Genomic DNA, 9171 nt, shown 5'->3' on the forward strand with positions numbered 1-9171 from the left:
ACACACCTTGTAATAACTGAGATAAGATGAACAGCAAGACTTCTTTTCTCTCTGTGCTATGCAGTAACATTAGCTCCTATCTTGGTATATATGTGCCATAAGGACAATGACAATTGTGAACACACTGACACTTGTAGGGATCAAACTTGCAATAAGGAGGGCACTTTAGATCACATGAACATTTGCCATAATCAAGGCTGTAATACTGGGGACACCTGCAGTCACACACACGTTGACATTTGTATGGATCTAGCCTGTAATAAGGAGGACACTTGTGGTTGCACATGTACAATCAAGGCTGTAGTATTGAGAGTATTTTCAGTCACAGACACACTAAGGATCAAGTCTTTTATTTATTTATTTATTTATTTATTTATTTATTTATTTATTTATTTATTAATATAAGGTTTTACAGCACAAGTGCTGAAGGTCTGTAAGATGCCTGGTCTTATGGGTGTTACATAAAATATGTTTGAAAAGATGCAGAAAGGAGCGGACCTGGGCAGCCTCAAACCTGCAGCCATCTGATTTTTATAGTATAACCCTGGGACTAATCAGTGTAGCATTGCATACCTTTGTGAATGTTCCTCATTTGTAATGGAAATAATATATACAACTGTATGCTACATAGCACAAAGAGCTATATACAAATGAATGATTACTCTCAAATTAATGTATACGTAGGTATTTTTACACTATATAACAGACTCTTTTGAAAGACTATGTGAGTAACAAGTGGCTGTAAAATTTCCTCCTTGGGTGCACTGGCACTACTAGTATCACCAGTGAGATGTATCATCAGGATATATAAAACAACTAAACAATAACACTGTGAAAAATGAGGGATATAAGATGGTATTTCCAGTGGCTTATTGAATACAAAAAAGCTTGATATAACCTGTAGTATAATAGCGATCACATGTAAGGCTTTAGTTAATGTGTTAAACATACTGAAACCATATATGTGATGGTATAGTGTGGGCATTATGTTTGATATAAGCTATTTTAGGTAATGTGGTAAATAAACTGAAACCATATATGAGTATAGTATGCATTATACTAAACTATAACATGAGTATAATATAGGGTTTATATTAAGGCTTATTTGTATTCAATAAGCCACTGGAAATACCATATTATATCCCACCTTTTTCACAGTGTATAAGATTAATACCATAATTAACATTTTTGCTGTAAAATAAATCCCATCCAAAAACAGCTTATAGCTGTAAAAAAAGTGCGCGTCCAAGTAAAGCAGAGTTAACTGCGACAAAAAGTAATGATATCATAATGCGGCCATGTGCGAGGTGTGCAAGTTGTAAAATTAATATTAGCTAATCAGATAATACAATGTTATTGTTAAAGTGTTAATGAGAACTATGTGATGCTGCTAGTTTTTAAGTGTGTGAGCATCTTCATAAATGCCACATAAATTTAATTCTCAATAAAGCAATGTGTATAGATTCTCTGATAGTAATAAATAGTTTGAGTTTGGCCACCTTTCCTTTTTTCGTAGCATTGTTGTATACAAGAAAGGCGGCCAAACTCAAACTATTTATTACTATCAGAGAATCTATACACATTGCTTTATTGAGAATTAAATTTATGTGGCATTTATGAAGATGCTCACACACTTAAAAACTAGCAGCATCACATAGTTCTCATTAACACTTTAGCAATAACATTGTATTATCTGATTAGCTAATATTAATTTTACAACTTGCACACCTCGCACATGGCCGCATTATGATATCATTACTTTTTGTCGCAGTTAACTCTGCTTTACTTGGACGCGCACTTTTTTTACAGCTATAAGCTGTTTTTGGATGGGATTTCAATGCTTTTTGTTAGAATATGCAATGCACTGTTGATAACAGTAGGTGAGTTTCCATGGTTTTGACAGAAACCCCAGATTACAGTGACAGAATATTAAAATATAACAGTAATTTTAGTGGCCAGGGCCGCCCACATTGGGGGTAACTGGGGTATTTTGCCCCCTACCACAGCCCGAAAGGGGCCACTTGAATACCTGTTTAAAGAAAGATCGATATACTCTAATAGAGCAGTCAGGATCTAGACCCTTCCTTGCCCCTGAGCCCCTCTTTAACTCTTTTCCCTGGGCCCTCTAATTTCTCTGGACGGCCCTGTTAGTGGCATGCAACTGCAGTCAACTAACACCCATTTTAACTAGTAAACCCTTAACAACACTTTGCCTTTCATCTTGTACTGCATTGAAACGATCAAGATACTCTATTAGAGCAGTCACAAAACAGCTGTAACACAGCAATCAATATTTAGCATAGTTATAACTTCTGCTTAGCATCGGATTGTATAGTTTAAATTACTAGCTACTTACAGACTTTACAATATAAAAATATGGCACTTGTAGAAATGTGACTGTTCTATTAGAGTATCTCGATCTACTTCAAGCATTGACTAATTCAAGTGAAGAAGCTACGCTCCCGCCAAGAGATCTTGTGAAATGAAATGAGAATAGTAAAGAAAAGGCAAGTATGTACAGAGACAATAGAGGGGCGCGTAATTATGTCCTGTTGTAAATAAACGCCTTTAAAATTTATATTACTACTAAATAAACGCACCAGAATAGGCTTGTGTGGTAGTGATGGGCGATATCAGGATTTTCAGAACGATACGATATCGATACGATATTGACTAAAATTGACCGATATTGATACTTTTCGATACGATATTGTAACATTATTTGTTCATGTAAATTGCCAGTTTTCTTACATAATTTGATAGTAGGTAGCTATAGCTATACACAATGGAGATTCCCCGCCCACATACACAAGAGTAATAGTGATTTGAAAATTGCTGAAGGTAATGGAAAGCTACAATTAACAATTAAATAAGCTAAAATGCATTTTAAAATTAAATTCAGATCACGTGATGAATCGTATCGAAATATCGGATTCTGTAAAATATATCGATACTTTTCGATATCAGCAAAAAATCTAACGATACGATATAATATCGATATATCGCCCAACACTATTGTGTGGCTGTTGTCTCCAAGGTTGTCTCATTACTTGTCTTTTCGTGTTGAAGGGATTTAGTCGCAATTGGTGAGTTTAACTATACATGTATTTGTGTTGTAAAACTTAATTGTAAAAAGGCGATTAGCACATATCATGATAAACATGTATTTGTCACAGTAGAGTCTCTCACGAAGTCACGATTATTACGAGACATTGGACCAGGGTAAAACATTTACTGCTATATTCGTTTATATATCTTAGTATCTTAATAAATAATCCTCCATGATCACTAATCACTAATAGTACAGTGAAAACTGGTCATTATTCAGGCTGTAGGGACAAAATTTTCTAACCTTGCCTTTTAAAGAGGTGGCTGCATTATGCGGCCTTAAAAAAAGGTAAGAAGCATGCTGTTCTAACTGGCTATAGAGATGGATTTAGTGTATGACAGCGTATGAGACAGTGAGTGCTGGCAGCAAGGGGGCAGCCAATCTGTTAGAGCACCAAAAGCACTACTTCAGACATCGGCAGTTGACTGTCAGCCCCAAGTGTAAAAAGTTTCACTATTGGTCCTTATAAGCTCCTGATGAAGAAAGTGATGAAGTCATTATCCATAGGATATATTTTTCAGAGTATCCATTTCAGTTCTACAATATAGTAGCCAAGCATAAGATGAAAATAACACAGCATTCCAGTAGTTTAGTGGTGACCACAACACTGCCTGAGTTAAACTGTGGTGAGATTTGAGACTACCAAAAGCCCTGGAATGTCTTCAACACATGAAATACCAAATATCTAATGCCTGGCTTTCATCCACAGTGGACCTGTCTTGGTGGCCACTTGTACAGAAGGGAAACAGCTGCCACACAGTCTTGCGAGCGAAACAGGTAGTTGCCACACCCCTTAATTATCAATTTGTAAAATCTTTAACAAAATTGTGTGTGCGAGCAAGTGCGATGTGGCAGTGCCGTGTATATGGTTGCTGCCTAGCAGTGACACATCACGAGTATTGAAGTCACAATGCGTTACTGTATCATCCATCTAAATACAATCTCTGAATGTGTCATTTTGTGTAGAGAGCAATCTTCCACAAGAAGTGACCTGCAAGTTTCAGTGTATATTGTTAACCATTAATATTGTTCACAATATTGTGAACTATATGTACAGTGAAACCTCACTTAGTGGCCACCTCTTTAATAAGACCACCTCATTATATTGGCCACTCTAGTAGACCCCAAATATAGCTAAGCATTACTTATGACCTCATTAATAAGGCCACCTTGTTATTCAGGCCAAATTTTTTGGTCCCACAGCCTGCCATATTAATGAGGTTTCATTGTACTTATGTGAATTTTTATTTTTCGTAACTTTTCTTCAGGTTTACTGATGGGCACTATGAAGCATGGTTGACTGGTACGTGTATAATCTGGTGACTTGAAATGCTAAAACAGTACGTAGCATGTCTTGTATGTACATGTAATGTGTTGTAATGTGTCCACACATCCACACATCTTAGAAATAAATATAATTGTATTCTCTTTAAATAGTCAGTTCCATTGTGCCACTGGGTCATAAGTTGGTTGAGTATGGATCATCCAGGGCACTTGAGTCACATTTTGTCCTGGCCAAGTGGATCTCATCCACTGACTGAATATACAGGATCAGATCACGTGTATAAATTACGGTGGAACTTGTTTATTGCCACCTTCACTCATTCAGCAGGTAACAGTGTATAAATTCTCAATTGGAATTGGCTTTTCAAGAGTGGTTGTCTTTCTATACTAGTGGCCATTAAGATAGGTTGTACTGATAGAGTGTACATACTAGAGATGCAACAATATCCTCCACTTAGTGTCGTTTGATAGTGATGGAATGGAGACTGTGTATTATTGCATTTAAATACTATACTATTATATTGCAACTCTAGCACGTATTTATAACAGGAATGTTTGTTAACTGTTTAGACATACTGGAGCCACACCCACTCATCTGGATTCTACAAATGGAGTCATACCAACTTGTTGTCATCATACTTACTCGTTACTCCCATTGTGTTTGGATGAATATACATGCCATCATGTGAGACTTGCTACCATGGCGGGCCACTGGAAAACATTTGCATAGCAGTTATATTACAGTCATTATTGTACAATTCTTACATTATTGTTGTGAAAAGTGTTTGGTATTCATGTGTCTCCTCTGTATGTTGTAATTACATATGTAATTTTGTGTGGGGGTGCTATAAAATGCAATAATGCATGGTGACAATTGTATTAGGCGATTTTGCACACTTCCTTTTAAGCTAGCTACGTGTGCTAATTACTCACAGCTTGTGTCAACAACTGGTAACCGCAGTTGTACTCTTGTGTCATTCTTTAAGCCGCGCCCTTAGAAGACAAATTATGTGGGGGCGACTAATTTCAAAACGAAGGATGGTATGCAGCACCATATATTATATCTATGGACTATAATCTATGGCAGCACACTTCTTGGTGGCTATATGTACTGATTAACCACATAGAGCGCCAGTTCATCAATACCTAGTGACCGCAGTTGTGCTCTGCGTCATTCTTTAAATTCCGAGTAAAATTCTTAGAGAGCAAATGACGTGGGGGCGACTAAATTCAAATTTCAAACTAGCCATTCTCGAAAACAAATGTTTCAATCTGAACGAAACTTTCAGAACAGTTTAACGACACATTGCCCTACACGCCAAGCGAGTATTGCGGAAAACAACAATCTGGGATTTGTATTTGGCCTCTAGGTCGACTGAAACTTCGTTTGGTGCTGAAATCACGACTGTAGGGTAATCATGTATGGTGAAATCGATGATGTGAATCTTGAGGTGATTGAGTGAATACTGAAGCGATAACAGGGCGATCAATGTTCGGAATGCACAAAGGAACGCAAGGCATACACCTGCGGTTGCGTCTAACCGCATGCGATAAAAAAAAAAAAAGAAACTTCCCCTTTGATGTCGGCAACCTCGATCACGAAACAATCGGCATGGATTTGCTTCACTGCTTGTGTGGTAGTTACTAGTGACACGATGAGTTCAACTCCAGAGTTTCAGAGGGATAGCGTAAGTGACGGATGGATTACAGGAAGGCCGAATTTGACAACGTTCGTTCTTGTAAAATCCTCACGTAGTGGTCACGTCATTTATTGTCTGCGGCGCGCGTTTCTGCTTTACAGGCCGCGCGACTCACTACCGTGAGTCTTGATTCTTATGCAAAAATCACTACAAAAAAAGAATTGATTTCCTTACCTTTAAGAGACTGTGGAAAGGTATGGAAATGTCAGATTTCCGCAATATTATCTTACCTTTCCTTTCATCAGGAATGATCACATTTCCACAACTTTAGTGAAAAGATTCAGCCGTCTTTTTGATCTTTCCTTACCATTTAAAGGCTAGGAAAGGTCGTTTTTCCAAACAGTAAATGTGAGGAAATGTCACATTTTTTTACCCTCGTCCCACCCCTATATTCTGTATTAATTGGTTTAAATACTTCCAATTTTAAATCAACAAAAGGTCATCCATCCATATACAAAAATGCAACATAGTCGTCAAAGCACAAAAAATGTTGTCTTGGTTGTTCATCAATGGTAGACTCCTTGCCCGAACGTTTTCTGTCTACTGCAAATGGAAAATAATAGATGTAATGCCAAAAAATTGTACAGTACGATTAAATACCTGTCAGTATTTTATCTTTTTCCAAACAATGTTCCACCTCTTAAAGTTGCATCCTTTTACTAGTCATATCTAACAAAAATATATTACTCTACTATAGAATTATCATTCAAGAAACTCACCAGGAAATAATCGATCTAGATGCCAAAACAGCTTGTCTTGGGCAGGGATCAATACCTGAACAATCATGCTGAATGATCCAATGCAGATAATGCTATTGAAAAGAAGATACGCATGTGAACTACTGCTGGTAATAGAAAAACACATCACAATACCAGTACAAAATATTTTACAGTTGTATGAAGTGGTGAATTAGGAGTCCTTTTGTATTTTGATAGTATGTTGTTATAGCAATACCTCGCTGCCATAATCAACCTAGTAAATGCGACCATCTTCATGAAAATCTACCTAGTTCGTAAAATTCTTGTGGTTTTCTTGGGATTGAAAATTTTAATAAAACATAAACTGAGTATGAATACATAAGCATAGAACTGCATACAGTAGTACTATACAAAGGTAGCCTAAATTATCTGCCTCTTTAACACTGGACCACAGTAGTGCTACTTTTTTGTGTAGGCTATAATGGCAACAGGGATACACTTATCTGATGTGTAGTAAACAATGATGTACATGCAAAGGCTCAGATTTTGAAGCCACCTTGCGAATATTTTGTTGATTTATAGTACAGATAGCTGCTATTTTCATGTCATTGTACCCACAAGCAATCAAGCCACATGTTACAGCACGGTGAATACTATGCAAAACTATACATCAGCATCAGAAATGTCAAACAATTATGCTGTCCTAAACTTCTAATAATGCTAAGGTCAAGCAGAACAAATACACTATATGTCTTTAAAAATACTCTGGTTGGTCGTAAGGACCTCATACAAGCTCTACCTTCTGTGATCACCCTCCAGTGCCTAACCAGTGAAGTTGATAATACACTTGAGCCATGGGTATGTGTCATTACATGTATTATTACATGGGTATGTGTTATTACAGATTTTTGATCAAGAATTGGATTACAGGATACAGATCCACAAAGTACCATATCATTTACACTTAGAGGAGACACACATTCCACACTAACATCCAATACGGGTTTTTGGATCAAGAATTGGATTAGAGGATACAGATACACAAAGTTACACTTAAGAGGAGACACACTTCTTTACATACAGTCCACGCTAACAACCAATAATCACATTAATCATAACCACTAACCTGAAACTTTAAAAGTTCTCATGTGGTTAGCTCATTCTTTATCTCATCAGTCCCTAAAAGAAATGCAAAGGAGTACGTGCAATCTCATACACACAACTTACCTCAAACATAACCCTCATTCATTCGCTAAAACTGCAGTTAACTAGTTCAAAAGTCTCGCAATCTGTGTTGCTCAAGGTGTTGCTACAGTAAAACCAACTACAACAAACAAACGCAAATTACTGCTTGCCTCTATTGTACTTGGGTGTCAAAAGGCGGAACAGCGGTACTGAAACTCAGGAAACAGAGGTAACAGTGGCGCCACAATAGTCTGAAGGCCACGGCAGGATTTCGGGTCCGAGCTCGGGTCCGAGCGTTTGGGTCGGCAAGCTGCAATCTTTCTCCTCCATTCGTGCGCGCCGCCATCACGCTACTTCAGCATTAAACATGAGCGTTTACTGCTCTAGCTGTAGACATAGACTACCACTGTCACCGTCATCCACTTCTTCTTTGCCAATTTTTACAACTTCCGTAAACTATAATAAACGAATATTTCCAAGATTTTTATTTTTTTTGTTTTTTTTAATTTAGTTACAATACAAATTACTCTACAACTAAACTACAAACACAATTAATTACAACAGGGGTTTGGGGAAAGGAAAATCAGAATCCTCACACTGCAAAGCCCAGTACCGTAAAATCATACGGGCATTGTTCGTCCATAAAGAAACTGAGAGTTGTTGTAACAAATGTTTACGAGCCTGTTTGGTTGATGCACCACTTCTGGCTGTGGTGCGTTCAGCGATGGTATGAAGGGTCTGAAGAGCAAATGGTGACCAAAAACCAAAAGTTTCTACAACAAGTGGCACACCCTGCCTCCTCTACAGCATCTTGATGTCTCTGGTCCTTGGCTAACTCACCTGCTGCAGCAGCTACCCCAGCACAAGAAGAAAAAGAAATGTGAGAAGGCTGGGTAGTGCTATGAACAGACACATCAAAATAAGCTGGACAACCATGCTGAAAGTCAGGGTGGTACACATCACCTGGGCGAGAATTATCTTCATAAGAAACACGTTGTTCCTTCAAAACTCCTGGGACAAAGCATGACAAACAATGTCAACTAGAGCATCATGGCGACGAATTCTCATAGGACCATGAGAACATTCTAGATGATGGTCACCAAATTGGTCAATGGAAGTAAGACACACACATAATGGGGAAAGTGGAAATAGAGGGATTCCGAGCCACAAACGAAGGCCAACAACAAACTCAGGA

The 9171-nt window shown here is 37.7% G+C and overlaps 1 long non-coding RNA gene across 1 annotated transcript; it reads right to left on the minus strand.

Annotated features, from left to right (window-relative positions):
* Window positions 1-6495: 6495 nt before the first annotated feature.
* LOC136266005 (uncharacterized) lies at window positions 6496-8448 on the minus strand. The gene is made up of 5 exons (XR_010705859.1): window positions 8019-8448; window positions 7918-7970; window positions 6813-6904; window positions 6694-6762; window positions 6496-6636 (listed from the first exon to the last, which is right to left on the minus strand). It is a non-coding gene; the product is annotated as an uncharacterized lncRNA (long non-coding RNA).
* Window positions 8449-9171: the final 723 nt, after the last annotated feature.

This window comes from Dysidea avara, chromosome 9 (genome assembly GCF_963678975.1).
Source record: "Dysidea avara chromosome 9, odDysAvar1.4, whole genome shotgun sequence".
NCBI classification, from domain to species: Eukaryota; Metazoa; Porifera; class Demospongiae; order Dictyoceratida; family Dysideidae; genus Dysidea; species Dysidea avara.